This window comes from Triturus cristatus, chromosome 9, assembly GCF_964204655.1.
Source record: "Triturus cristatus chromosome 9, aTriCri1.1, whole genome shotgun sequence".
NCBI lineage: Eukaryota > Metazoa > Chordata > Amphibia > Caudata > Salamandridae > Triturus > Triturus cristatus.
In genome coordinates, this window is record NC_140592.1 from 702,209,259 (window position 1) to 702,224,961 (window position 15,703).

Sequence of the window (15,703 nt, forward strand, 5' to 3'; positions counted from 1 at the left end):
CGTTCCTCCGCCCCAGAAGGTGAGCTGCCCCTGTTTTTGGGACCTAGGGGCAGCTCCATTTTCACACAGTGAGCTGGAGATAAAGTTAGGATTTTGGAAACAAGACAAGCTATTACAGTTGACATTTTATGAGAGATTATTGCACTTGCACAGACAGGATTCCCGTTGTGCATCCACTTGGGAGTTTAAGATGCACCAGTCCATGTGTTTTTTGATGCTATTCTGTGGCACTTTCAGGATTCCCAAAGTAGTGGGTGCCAGAAATTATGCAAGCTTGCGGGAGGGCAATATGTGCGTGGAGAGAGACTGGATGCATTTTGGGGGATACAGAAGTGCAAAACTGACTAGAAGTGTGTTGGGACTAAGATGAATTTGAGATTATCGGGGCACAAAGAGGTGTTCCCAAATTGGTTTTACGGGTATTATCCAGGGTTCAGGGTAGAGTTGAAGAGCTTTTGGGCATGAAAATGCAGGGCACGTTAAAGGCAAGCAAGTACTGGGGTGTTGAGAAAGATGTGTGGTCACCAGACAACCTCTGCACCCACAGGCTAGTCGCACTGACAAGTTGCTATATGAAGTGGGGAGAGTGCAGGCTGAAACAGGCAGATAGACAAGGGTCAAAGTGCGCGAGTGGTTATGTTTGCCCAAGGAACAGCCGGGAATGTTGTAAATTCCAATGAGCTGTTTTACAGGTGCGTGGAGGAGCTGAAAATGAGTGATCTCGATCTGTGAAGTGGACAGAGACAGGGGTGTAGCTTCAGGGAGTGTTTGGGGTTTTACACCCCCCTAATAAATGTGTTTTCTGATAAATAGTTGGGTACAGGTGCTTTAAGCCAGGTATTGTGAGATGTCAGTTGGATTTCACCTGGGATTTTTGCATACACAGACTAACACGTTCACATACACTCTCCCACTCTGTTTTAAAAGTCCTCAGAACATTGGCTATTTTACAAAATATTGTGTTGTCTCTCTTAGTTCTCCAACCAATTCAGATTCCTCTCACTTTCCACTGACCGGTAGGCCACTCGCATGCACCCTGCTTGTCCTATAATGCATTTAAACATTATATGCAAGATTGTCAGAAAATCTGAAGCTCAAACTCCTCCAGTCATACTGAACAAGTCACGCCCCTGGCCAGGGAACAGACAAGGGAGACAATGCCATGGAATGCGATTGGGTTTCAATGAGGTGAGGGGGATTGTCCACTGGGGGAGGTAACCAGAGCTGAATGGAATATTGATTGATGTAGGAGAGAACGACCCAGTGCAGCTCTCCTGGTTGGAGTTGATAATGATAGCTGAATATTCTAGTACAAGTGGGAACATGCCAGTTTTTGTTTCATACACAGGAAAGTTTGGCAGCTGCAAGAAAGTTTGCAGTCATCACTGAGGAAAAAGGGAGGTGAACAGGGAGGTGTCATGTTTCGGTAAGGATAGAAAACCCTGGAGTCCTACGACAAGTATATATACTGTTTATAGTTTACATGTTGTGGGTGCTATTTTACCATGGTGGCATGTACCTTTCTTTGTTAGGAAACAGGACATATCTGGTGAAGATGATGAGGGGCGGAGGATTGGTGGAGCAAGTAATACGATTATTGAGGAATAGAAAGAACAACCCTCCTGGGAGAGTTTTTCTGGGGGTGGTGAGAGAGATCTCAAACTAGTCAGACAAGCTAGTGGGAAAGCACAGAAGGCAAGAGCAGAAAGTGTGAGAGAGAGAACCTTTCAAAGACTGAATATTATTGGAATCTGTAGACAATGACATGTCCTTTGTTCTAAAAATTCAATAGGGTTGTACGAAAATGCAGCCAGATCCTTGCAATTTCAGTGGCTGCAGTGAATTACAGGTTCAGGATTTAGAAATGCAGTTGTTTATGGAAATGTGTGAAATGTACTTACTAGCAATGCAGGACAATGAAGCCAATGTGAAATCACTCTGTGGGCAGGCTGATAAGGAAGTTGGGTGATGAGTCAGGAGTAGGGAAACTTAACGTGGCTTGACGCCACCTTGTAACTATGCCCCTTACCGCAGCAGTCCGTTGCGGCAAAGGGGTGGGCAATGGGTGTTACAAGGATGGGGGCAGCACCAAAAACTAAGGCCAGGTATAATCTGGTTTTAAGAGGTGATAGGAGGAGAAATTATTCATTTCTCCTCCTATTGTGCTCTGTCTAGAAACAGCAAATCACCTTTAAAGATTGTTTATGAGCAGGAAGGTGACTCTTCTTGCACATAAACAATTGCCCCTGCAGTGCAGGCACCCTTGCAAGGGTATCTGCGCTGACACTGGAGAGCTTTTCTGCACCAGCGCTAGGGGAAACGCAGGGGTGCACCTTATTTTTGTAAATATGATGTATCCCTGCATTTTGAAAATGTCAGAGCGTGGCGTTGATAAATTTGGCATTGCATCGCCTCCGACATTATCTAGTACATATTCCCCAGTGGGTCTGGGAAGCCCATAAAGTTAGCCTGCGTACATGTAGTGTATGTATGATGTGTGGAAAAGCGGGAAAGAGCATTAGTGGTGATAAATGTATAGGGAAGGTGAATGGGAGTGTTGCTGGTGTTTAGAAAATGGTTTAGGACAACCTAGAATGTGAATTTAATCCGATGGGTCGTTTCTGAGTGAGCTTAACTTGCTACCAAATAAAGCAGCCTTTTCCACAGCACAGAAAAAAGTCTATTGTTTGTTCCTTCAACGTACAACTCATCCTAACTCTTTAAAAACAGAAGAACTAACAAAACTGAAGAAATACAGCAATAACATTGTTTCTTCATCCAGCGACTAGTCTCAGTATAGAGAGAGCAGGTACTATACTAGCTGATAGTGCCTGAATTCTGTGCAATCTGTGTTCCTGATGTAATAATGGCCTCTAGGCTCTAGGACACTGTAGACATGAGGTCCTGGATTACCCATGTTCCTGCACAAGCTCGTTTACTATTTTGCAGTCTTATATAGCACAAACTCTACCCGAAGGTATTAGAGCGCTTTACATGAACCCCAGTTACGTTACACAAGGATACATGCATTTTTGGTAGGTGTGGGGAGACTAAGTGATTGGCCCAGAATCACAGACTGTTGAGCCGACGTCAGACTCGAACCTGCGTCCCCAGTTCCAAGGTCAGCAGCTCTGACTTTTACCTCACATTCTTGTAAGAAAGCGAGAGCAAAGGTTAAGATACAGTCTAAATTCGAACATGTTTGTTCAGAGTATTTAAATGGTGTTAGAACGATAATTACAGATGTTTCCTTACAACAAAACATCTTTTCTTATCCTCTACTCTAGACACTGAGTTCCAGATCAGTCCAATCGGACAACATGCAGCCTAAGGACAACATGGCTGTCATCCGCCGCAGTCTCTCATTGTCTTGCCCCCCTCTCGGTAACACCAGTGCTGTGAAAATATTTCAATTGTTGGGCTTCAGGGAGTGTGTGACTGATTCACATTACTGCTGCACAGGCCCTAGGGATACAACAGCTGCCCTGGTTTAAACAACTGACCACAAATCACTGATATGGAGAGGAGGTGCACTATATGTCCAGGTCACCAGTCACTCAGATGGGGGTCGGATACAGCACAGACAAGGATCACCGGTGCAAGGCACCAATCAGTCAAACAGGGGGTTACAGAAGAAAGAGTGCTTAGTTGTGTTGGTGGTTGCAAATGGTAAGCACCAGAAGTGCTTAATTTGAGTGGGTTGTTACCTGTGCTCGGCACCAGCACTTAATTGTCAGCACCGAAACTTATGACAGCTGCCACATGGCGGCGCTGTTTGTGTAATTTTAAGATGAGCAGAACAACGTTGTTTATTAATTCACTATACTTTAAAGCCAGCTCATACCTGCCGCCCAAGCTTTTCTTATAGTATAGCTTTGGGGGCCTCAAATAGTCTGAATTGTCACACTTGTAGCAGTGTGATGATTAGTTTTGCAGGTCTTGCCATTGGCTGCGCTGATGCGGGCAATGGGTGGTGTAAGCTGTAGTCGTCCTGACGAGGGCCCTGTCACTAATTACAAATTAAGCGCTGAGCCCCAGCCCGCATAGTGGGGACTCAGACTTATTTTTCATTATCAGACTTTGATCCAGATCTAAAGACAGAAAATAGACATAGGAAAAAGGGAAACAAAGGAAAAATGAGAATAGGAGAAAGCATGAATAAAATAGATCCTACCAAAGTGCGAAAAGGAGACTGGACATGTATGGTTGTGACAAAAGAGTAATGAGGGAGAGTCAAGCCAAGCCATCCTTCGTATTTGGTCACCCCAGCATTCCGTTTCAGCCATGAGCACCAGTACCAGTCTGTATCCAAACCATTGACCTGGAACCCTATATTTGCATTGAGCATATTAAAGCCCTGGCTTCATGAAGAACCAAAGGACAACTGTGCCTCAGAAAGGATAGTTGAAAGACATGAAATGTAGGAGTGACTGCCTCGCTCACTTTGGCCTGTGAAGTCCAGTTATCTACTGACATCATCAATGACCTTCCTTGAAGAAAGGACTTTTCTGGGGTGACGGAAAGCTTTCACCATGTGGGTTGGCAAACCAAAAGAGATGACTAGATCCAAGCAGACAGAAAACTTCAGTGTCCCGGAAGATTAATGGATAGCTGACATTCAACCTCACGTACAGAGAGTACCGGAGGATCAAAACGAAGAGTCCTCCAGCCCTTCATTTGAGACAGAGAAAATGACTGCCAAAGCAGTGGCGGTTGGTGACTTAAAAAACAGTGAGGCACAAAAAACATTCAAAGAAACATACATACATACAGGCGAATATCGACTGCCTGGACTGACTGCACAAGGCAACACACCTTTAATAGACACAAGGACGATTTGTTTATTTATTTATACTTTGGCAGGACCCAAGAGTCCATACGGATTCACAAACGCCCTGAGGAAGCACAAGGCCAGATGGCCAACTTAATGGGGTGAAACACGTGTTGGCTGTACTTCTCTTGTTGTTCACAATACCTCATGCAATTGCAATTAAAACTTATTCACGTTAAAATCGCAACTGCTGTCTCTGGAATTTTCTCCACAACTAAACAATCAATATTTGTCCTAACACCCTTTTGATACATTAGAACATTACATCACATAAAAAATTACAAGAAAGAAAAATAAAAGTTTCACTTGCCTGTTCCAGCAGCATGACCTTGATGCAGTCACTGGCTCCAGTCTCCTCCAAGCGTGAGGTGACGTCAGACAGCCAACTGCCTTATCCAATGCAGACCCTGCTCTCATGATGCATGAGTGAAGCATCTAGGTTGGTTGGAGCAGGCTGCCTCAGCACTCCGAAGAGCACTGGAGGCCTGTGCCTGCTCTTCGACCCAGCTGTCTAAGACAGCTGGGTTGAAGAGTCTGAATTGTGCATGTCAGTTTGGCCATAGCAAGGTAGCCGGCCAAACCTACATGCGCAATTCACACTGAAGGGGCCACTCCTCATTGCTGCCAATCACTTGGCAGCAATGACGCACTGGCTCTGCCTCCACACTCCATTCGGCAGAGAGTTAAAAAAAAATTATAATAAAATAATTTAATACTATTTTATTTTTCACCCATTCTGCAGATGTGTGGAGGGGTGACGCTCCTCTGCTCCAATGGAGAAACCGCCCCTGCTGCCAAGTAGCTGCTGCAGTGCCGATAAGGCCAAGGGAGTCCCACTGCAAGTGTGCTGAGGACCACTGGAAGAGAGACCTCTCAGGCTACCAGACATTATTGGGCCCCTGCGCCCTCTCAGGATAGTCAATCTGTAGAGTTCCGGACGCACCACCTGCTAGTGGTCCCTAATGTATTCAGCCCCTAGCAGGGCGGAGTGGGGGACTCAACAGAAGGCGATGAAGGAAATTATTAAATAATTAATTTCTCCTCATCAGCTTCTATTGAGTCCACTCCCATCGGTCCCCGCCCCACCGCTCTTACCTGCTCCTGGCCCCTACAAACGTGTTGGAAGGCTCATTGTCTCCACTGTGAAAGACACATGAAGGTGTACCAACATGTCTTTGCTATTAGGTGGGCCAGAATAGGCCTCTTACCAAAATATTTGTTTACTCCATGCACCATCTCCTTGGTAATGCGGATGCTGTGATCAATTCTTATTTCTATGTAGCTCAGTTAAATCGATCACTCGCTCTCAGCTTGACCTGTACACACTTTTCCACCTAAGGTGCACCTTTGCTGTAACAATATCAAGACCAACTCCATGGAGAACATGCAACATATCACAAAGACCTTAAAAATGTGCACACAAGTAAACCCAGGAGAAACGGGTTGTGCTCCTAGGATGCGGTATCTATGGAGCACCAAAGGTACAGAGATGCTCTTGGTATGCATTGCAGAACCTGCTTAAATATACATTTTTCGATTTAAAAGATGTAAACTCTATTTATGCATTGCAGTGGTTGTTCAACCCCGTAAAGCATCTATAGTGCCTAGTGTAGCCTCTACACGGATTTACACTCGTCATTTCTGCATATAACTCCTACATCTCCACAGGTCTTTCTCCCCATTCTGATAGTGGGGCACATTCACCTAATATATCCTGTTGTGAACCTTTTACCAAATCTGGAATAACTCTATTTCTTCCGCTGTCACTCTGGACAAAGATCCCTTATTGGACACTCTATCTCTGTCAGAAGGAAAGTGGAAAATATGCTCCTGTTTACCTTGCACTTATACACATCGGCAAAAATCTGTTACAATTGAAAGTCAAATAATACTTGGAAATGTCTGTCTACACAGGAGAATTTAATATAATATAATTATATAATATTATGTTCATTGATTTAGTTTTCTGTGGATTTTTATATTTTTCTTTTGGTGTCTTCAGTTGTTTATGTTGCTCTACTGTGTTTTGGTTGAAAGGCAGCTATCCCCATAAAGAAGCGCATAACACTAGCAACACCCAGCTGATTAAGATCCTGGGGTGACCGAAGATGTCCTATTACTTACCGGTAATCTTCATGACTCCGGGTCCCGTAGTCCTCAACACCTTCATAACAAGTGAGATTTACTATCTCACCGACAGAAAAAAAGAACGAAGGAAGGCTGGACCTACCCTCCCCCTCCCACTGGGAGTACATAAGGCATACTGGTCCCAGCATTCCTCCTGAAATACCAAGCCACAATGAAGGCCGGTAGACAGGGAGGGAGGGAGGGAAGTCATGAAGGTGTCGAGGACTACGGGACCCGGAGTAATGAAGATTACCAGTAAGTAATAGGACATTACCCCCAGGTCCCTACGTCCTCGACACCTTCATAACAAGTGAGAAATACCAAAGCAGACACCGGTATTCATCCCAAAAAAACACAACAAACCACCAGGACAGCAAAACAAACCCAGAGATTTATTGGAGACAAAAAAAGAAAAAACATCAGGAGTCAACAGAGCTCAACACCCCCAACGCAAAACTCCCATCATCCCCCAACAGATTGAGGAGCCGATAATGTCTGATGAAAGTATTAGAAGAGGCCCAGGTGGCAGCTCTACAAATCTCAGAGAGAGGAACACCCCGAACCTCCGCCCAAGAGGCAGCCACCCCCCGTGTAGAACGGCCCTGAACCCCCACAGGAGGAGGAGACCCAGACAGAGAGTAGGCCAAGGAAATGACTTGCTTCAGCCAACGCCTGATAGACACAGAAGAAGCCTTACCCCCACGGGAAGCAGCCCCAAAGGAGACAAAAAGGGAGTCCGACTTGCGAAACACCGCCGTGCGATCCAGATAAACGCGCAAAGCCCGGCACACATCCAACAAGGACCACCGGGGACCACCAGAAGAATCCAAAACAGAGCCCAAGGCAGGCAAGACCAACTCCTGGCACCTGTGAAATTGGGAAGAAACCTTTGGCACAAAAGAAGAATCAAGGCGAAGCACCACCCCACTCTCCATGAAGGACAAGAAAGGCTCACGAGCCATCAAGGCCCCCAACTCCCCAAGACGACGAGCAGAGGGGACGGCCACAAGAAAAACCACTTTGAGAGTAAGAAACGTCAAATCTACCTCAGATAAAGGCTCAAAAGGCGGATCGACCAACACCAGAAGAACCAAGGGCAAATCCCACAAGGGAAAGGAAGGGCGAGGCACAGGACGAGAAATGGAAAAACTGCGCAGCAGACGAGAAACCAGGCCCTCAACATCCGAAAGATTCCCCCACGGGGAACGAAACGCCCGAACCGCGGCCCACTGGTCATGTAGAGTGGACACAGCCAAACCCTTCTCGAAACCCTCCCACAAAAACTGCAGCACAGCTTGCAAGGAACAGGACAAAGGGGACAGGCACAACGCCGAACACCAATGACTGAAATTACCCCAATGTCGATCATAAGACTTGAGGGTAGACGGCCGCCGGGAACGCTGAAGGGCCACCGCTAAATGTTCCGGGAAACCGCGCCGCCTCCAACCCTGCCTCTCAACCTCCACACCGACAGCCGCAATCGGAGAAGAGACAGGGACGGGGAAGACCTCAGCGGAGACGGGGAGAGGGGAAGAAACCAGGGACTCCTCACCGCCAAAAGACGAACCGTCGGAAACCAGGACCTCCGAGGCCAAAACGGCAGGACCACCACCACCTCCCGATCCTCCTGACATAAACGGGCCAGAAATCGGGGGACCAGAGCCAGAGGAGGAAAGGCATACAGGAGACGGGACGGCCAAGGAATCGACAGGGCGTCCACCCCCCAGCAACCCTCCTGCTTAAACCGGGAGCAGAAGCGAGGAAGCTGTGCATTGTGCCGGGAGGCAAAGAGGTCCAGAAAGGGAAGTCCAAACCTCCCGCACACAAGCTGAAACGCAACCGGGGTGAGAGACAACTCCAGAGAATCCGGAAAGCAACGACTCAGGACATCCGCCACACAGTTGTCCACTCCCCGAATGTGAACTGCTGTCAGAGACAGCAGATGGCCCTCCGCCCAACAAAACAGGGGAACAACCACTGCATTCAAAGAGGCCGAACGAACCCCCCCTTGATGATTGAGATAAGCCACCGTCACCATATTGTCGGACCGAACCAACACGTTCCGACCGAGCAACAGACCCCGAAAACCCATCACAGCCCGGGACACAGCCGACAGCTCCCGCCAGTTGGACGACCGGCGGCTCTCCAGGAGGGACCAACGACCCTGAAGGGATTGAGACCCCAAGGTCGCACCCCACCCCAAGGAACTGGCATCCGTCGTCAAGACTAGAGAAGGGGAAGACTGCAGAGGCAGACCCCGAGACAGATGGCCCCTCACCGACCACCACAGAAGAACCGGGAGGGCCACAGGAGATACCGGAATAAGAACATCCAATTCACGGGACAGGGGATTCCAGAGAGGCAGGAGGTACACCCAAAGGGGACGCAGATGAAATCGCGTCCAGGCCACCGTAAAAACAGTCGCCGCCATCAGACCCATAAGACGCAACCAAAGGCGCACCGGAAAGGCACCCCCCACCCTGAAACGCCGAGCAAGGGACACCAACGTCACAACCCGAGGTTCGGGGAGGAACACCCGGTTCAGATCCGAACGGAAGCGGGCCCCAAAGAAAACCATGTAATGAGACGGCGTCAGCTGACACTTGGGGAAGTTTATCAGGAAACCATGGGCCCGCAACGCCGAACACACCACCTCTCGGGCCTCCAACAACAGGACCCGAGAGGGAGCATGGACCAACCAGTCGTCCAAGTACGGGTACTCATCACCCCTTGGAGATGAAGCCACGCGACCAAAGGAGCCACCACCTTCGTAAAGACTCGTGGCGCCGACCGAAGACCGAAGGGCAACACCATGAACTGATCATGACGCCCCAGAACACAAAACCGCAGAAACCGGCGGGACCGCGGATGGATCGGAACATGGTAATACGCATTCTGAAGATCCAGGGTACACATGAAGTGACCCAGAAGAACCAAAGGAATCACCCTTTGCAAAGTCTCCATGCGAAAAGGAACCCTGGTCACCCACTTGTTCATCACCCTCAGGTCCAAAACCAAGCGGAAACCCCCCATATTTTTGGGAACCAGAAAGATCAGGGAATAAAAGCCCTCTCCCCTCTCCAAAGCAGGAACCTCCTGAACGGCACCCTTCCGAAGAAGATCCACAATCCCCCGAGAGAGATGAGCCCGCTTCAAACGGCACGAAGGCCAAGGAGTCGGCCGAACCCCTGAATCCGGAGGAGGAACCGAAAACTCCAGAGTATAACCCAGGCGAATGATCTCCAACACCCAGGCAACGGAACAAGACTGAACCCAGGCCGTCAGGAAGAAGCGCAGCCGCCCTCCAACCAACAACCCGGGAACCACCGCCAAAGAGTCAGGAACGCGGCTTGGCAGGCGGAGGAGATTTAGCCTTACGATCCTGACCCCGGCCGGAAGCAAACCTTCCCTGGCCTCTCACAAACTATCTACGAGAGGCAGGACGAAAGAAAGACTTGGATTTAGAAGGGACAGGAGCAGAAGAAGAGACCTTAAATGAAGAAGAATGCTTCTTTTCCTTAAACAGTTTATGCAACTTGGCCTCCAATTCCCCCCCAAACAACATAGTACCCTGGAAAGGCAAACGCAAAGCGCACGCCTTCTGTGCAGAGTCAGTCTTCCAGTCTTTAAGGACAAGACTGCGACGAGCCGCCAAACAATCCCCGCCGGACAGTGCAGAAGCACGCACCACGTCAAAGGAGACATCGGACAGGAGCTCCACCTGACGCTCGATATGCTCAAGTAAACCGGAACAGTCAGTGGCATTGTCCAACGATTGACAGAGCGACTTCAGGTCAGAAAGCAGAGACTGAGAAACATAAGTTCCATAGACGCCAGCCCTCAAGGCCAGGTGTGAACCAGAATAAACCTTCCTGAGCGCACCATCAGCCTTCTTATCCACAGGATCCTTCAGTACGGCGTCCTCAGCCAGGGAAGTGCGCCCCACCAAACTAGCCACAAAGGAGTCAATAGGGATAGAATCTGGAAGGTCCGAAGCCATATCCTGCAGTGGATACAGCCGAGCCATGAATCGCGGAATCAAAACGCGATCAGGATCAGCCCACTCACGCTTCAGAACATCTCTAATGAATGGATGGACAGGAACATCCACCGTGGCAGCAGACGTAACAAAGGCCCCCTAGAGGTACTCGGAGCGTCCTCGTCAGGGAACCCCATGTTCTCCTTAACATGCTTCAGAATATCTGGCAAAGCGTCCTTGTCCACATATTTGCCCTTCAATTCACCGTCCCCCAACCAAGCAGACTCATCGTCAGAAGAGTTGGAAGAAACCGGAGCAGGGCACATGCGACGGGACCCAACATCACCCATCTCATTCAGAGTCTCACGAATCAGGCGCTTAATACGCGCATCGCCACCACCATCACGGCGTCGGGACCTGGCAGGAGAAGGAGACATGGAAACATCAGATGAGGAAGAAGAAGAGGAAGACCTCTCCCGATGATGCCTCTTCCTAGAACGCTTCCCCATGACAGCAGTAAACACCAAACACAGCCAAATCAAGAAACCTTGCAAAAAAACGCTATGCGCTACTCACCCCACCAGCCCGTCTATAACGAGCAGCCCACAGCCGGGAACATCGAGGCGCCTGACTTCCGTCTCGCCGTCAAAAACCGGAAGTCAGGCAGGCCGGAACCGGAATGGAAAGGAAGCTGCAGCCAATCCTGAAGCAGCAAACCGGCAGCGCCCCCTAGCAAGCCCGGCAGGCCAGGAGGGGCGGCCATCGGGCCAGAGGAAAGCCAACGCGGTATTACCACCGCCGCGTGGCAGAACAAACCAGGAGAAGCCCGCGCCACTCCCCCCAAGCCCGGCAGGGAGGGAGAGGCCTCCGACGAAGGACCGCCGACCGAAGATCGAACCGGCGGCCTCCGCGTAAGTATATAATCCAGCAAAAAGGCATGAGCGCCCCCGCTCCTGCCACGTCCTTTCACTGTCAGCATGACAGAAAAAAAGAACAGGAGGAATGCTGGGACCAGTACGCCTTATGTACTCCCAGTGGGAGTGGGAGGGTAGGTCCAGCATTCCTTTGTTCTTTTTTTCTGTCGGTGAGATAGTAAATCTCACTTGTTATGAAGGTGTCGAGGACGTAGGGACCTGGGGGTAATGGGTATGGTCCCTTAGACTTTGGAAGAGGGAGAACACTGATATAAACAACAGTTCTCCCAACCTGCCAAACTCATGATTCCCATGCTGTATTTAAAGTAGAGAAAAGTGATTTGTTTACATTAACGTAAATCTTCGACCTGGTTGGTTGTCTGTCACAGGATGTCTGGGCTCAGTGAAAGTTGGTTACCCTGCCTAAACTATCACTCGTTTTCCCTAACCTGGAGACCATGTAAGGCATAGTGGCCATGAGTGTGGGAACATGCACAATGGTCCCCACACACAGGAAGAAAGCTCCCTGAGTATATGAGCCGCTGTTTTTATGGTCTGCCTTGACAGCGCAGGTACGGCCAGACAATTATTGAGAATCACCAGGAGAGGAGCTTTAGCTCCGCTCATCTCTTGAGAGCCAGCAGTATATGTTTTGATTGGGTAGAAGTTGCGTGCTTCCACAAAAAAAGTGAGTGCTTACCCTCCACACAGCAGTGATCATTTTGTTTATTTGTCTAGCAGCCTGAGTTTGAACTTTCAGGGTCACACACATGACAATGTAAGGCTATTAAAGTGTCTTAGATAACTAGATAATTAATGTTGTTTTTCAGTCTTTAACCAACATGTATTTTTAACTCTGGCTTGATGGTACAACTGTCACCTGACCTTTCAACCTACACCACTATTGCTTTACCGTTCTTTGCTTCCATACAAATACATATTCATTCCCATACTATTTACTTGTAAAGCTTCACATTACCATACTGCATTCATTTAAAGCCAGTCTGATTGGCATTGCCAATGTTTGTTTTGTTTTGAAGAAACAAACTCCCGGGCCCGCTCAGCAAAGCTTCTCTGCCCTAAGTGGAGCAGCTGTAGTGGTAGCTGCAGGAAAGACAGTGAGATCCCTATCTGTCTGGCGGGATCTTTAAATACTGCAGGTAGTAGTTTGCCAGGGGAGCGAAGGCCATAAGCTGTACTGATGTGGCGGCCAGCGTGCAACCTCCCGTACTCTAAAATAGGCCTGTTTTAGCGGTGGTAGTCAAGCCTATTCAGAGTTTTTCAAAATCTCTTGAACTTTGTACAGCCTGGAGAGGATTTGTATGCAACCTTTCTGCCTTCCTCCTTTCCTTTACAATCAAGCTCTACATCAACCTATGTCTTCCTCTACTACCTGTCTGACAGTGCCTCAAGCTTGCTCACTTTTTGCAAGCGGAGGACTAAGTGGGCGGAATCAGGAGGGCACGATGTGCTCGTACTTTAATAACTTAACAAAAATCAGTTCCCCTAATTTTTGTTCTGAGTCAACTATCCTAGAACAGATACTTCGGAGAGTTGAGATGCCTCAGCTGAAGTGGGAGGGTGGGAGCCCCATGTGCTGTAAAGCCAAGGGAGGGACAGATAAACATGGAACAAGCTGTCCTCCCAGGGTGCCTGCTGCACGAAAGAAATGTAAATGTGTGCAATTGGTAAAGATTTATTCTTTTTGAGAAGTATTGTAGAGATTTTACCAGCTGAGCACTGGGGTGCGTGCTTTGAATGGGCAGTTATAACGAATGTTTACATTAGTTCAGACTGCGTATCACTAAAAAGTACATTTTGGAAGCACTTTTTTACAATCTTAAACAATAAATCCTTTTGCAAATTTTATGGAAGCCTATCTTATACTGTGTGTAATGCAAGTTTAACATAATGACATATTCACTAGTTTCTGTCACAGGCTGGGACCTCACAGCACTAAAATACACAACTCACTATTACCTTTGCACTAACTAGGATTCAAATCAGTGGCTCTCTGGTTAAACACACACATCTGCAGTGATCACTTTAATCAATATCAGGGTAATAACTTAAAAGAGTGCATTTGCCACTTATTAGTTCATTTATGTTGTGCGTTACTTTTTTCACTTAAGGTGTGCGTTACTTTATACACAGTTTCTCAAAGCAGTTACAGAATACTTTGTTCATTTTAACCATGTGACGAATTTGACCCCCCTCCCCAACTGCATTCAAGATCTCAGTTCCCATACATCTTTTTACGTACTTCGACCTTTTTTGCAAGGCATAACCAGTAGCGAAACGTGGGCCTCCGTAGTCCAAGCTTTAGGGGCCCCCCTCAGCACAGTACCCTGGCCAAAGAGCTCCTGAGGGCGGCCCCTACATGTAGTTAGGGGGGGGGGGGCATAACGTTTCATTATGCTGGTGGTCCTAAACCCTCCCTTCTGCAGATCACCAACCACTAAGACTGGTCACACAGCATCTTTTCCACATGTATTACCTTCAGTGTTAAACTACAAGTCTTTTTACCGCCGCTCTCTTTTGAACCGAGTAAATGACTTCTCGCCGCACCAGCTCCCTCCTCCTGCTCTGTTGCTTTCCACCAGGAAGAGACGCGTGTTATCAACAGGAAGTAGAAGAAGCAAGAACCTCTTCCCGATAAGGCCCTCCCGAGACTTCCCGGGCTTTGCTTCGCGTTCTCTGACGCTTCCACATGTTATCATAGGCTGTGAGGAGGAAACAGATTTTTTGGCGCGCGCCCGCCGGGGACGCGAGAGGACAGCCCGAGGCAGCCCTGGAATTCAGTCACGGGACACACCCTCGCGGGCTATCGGATCCAGGAAGGAATTTGCTTTTCGTAAACAGAACTCAGGCAGCGCTCGAGTTTTTTCACGAAGCTTTTACAATGTTCGAGAAGCAACGTGCCATTTAGCCTGAGGCAACACTTACTACAGATTCCTGGACCTGAACAATATTTCAAATACTATATGGAGAACGTGAGCTGATACTATTCTAAGCCATGGGTGTATTAAATTAAAATTCCCTGAACATTGATTTTTTTCTTTACATTTTATAATCTTATTTTATTTCAAAGAAATACAAATTACTGACTAACCTATCCACCACTCTAATTACTTTCATAGTTCACTATACTAATTCATCACTAATACTTTCTGGGTTCCGATGTAGCGTGCTACTCGCCGAAAAAGTGATTCAACACCCCATCAAGGGTAGCAAGCGCTATATAAATGCAAACCCTTGTCCCTCTTCTATCCCTCCATTATCCTTCTCGATCCAAATACCTGACTAACATCCACCACTCAAATTACTTGCATATTTTCACTATGCTAATTCACCACTAATCCTTTATAGGTTCCGAACTAGCGTGCTAGTTGCCGAAAAAGCGCTTCAACGCCTCGTCAGGGGTAGTAAGCGCTATATAAATGCAATTACAATACAATACAATACATAAAACAATATTGGGTCTGAATTAACAATTAACTTGAAGAGACAATGTAGCAACAATATATCTGAATTAGAATAATGACAATTAGATGTTTATATTATGAATATGGATTCTATACGAAATGTCTTGGTGGGTACATACTAATCATATATATTTTGATACATATAACATACTAGTATCGTACACAGTTAAAAAAAATCACAAAAAACAAAAGAATAGGGATCTAATATGCATTACTATTAAATGAAAATTTTAAGTATCCTGGACATATACCCAAAGGGCTCAATTACTTGTCAGGAAAGAACCATTTTGAAATTTTGTAGTTTGAAAAAACAAAATATTAAGTGAGGAAATGCAGGCAGATGTGGGGGCATGAGGGCTTTCAGCAG

At 47.4% G+C, this 15,703-nt stretch overlaps 1 long non-coding RNA gene across 1 annotated transcript in view; it reads right to left on the minus strand.

Moving 5' to 3' along the window:
* The window catches only part of LOC146798544 (uncharacterized), a 307,685-nt gene extending 293,138 nt beyond the window's left edge, over window positions 1-14,547 (minus strand). Inside the window, exon 1 of the long non-coding RNA XR_014969180.1 lies at window positions 14,349-14,547. This is a non-coding gene — a long non-coding RNA (uncharacterized LOC146798544). The remainder of the gene's footprint in view (window positions 1-14,348) is intronic.
* Between the last annotated feature and the right edge of the window lie 1,156 nt (window positions 14,548-15,703).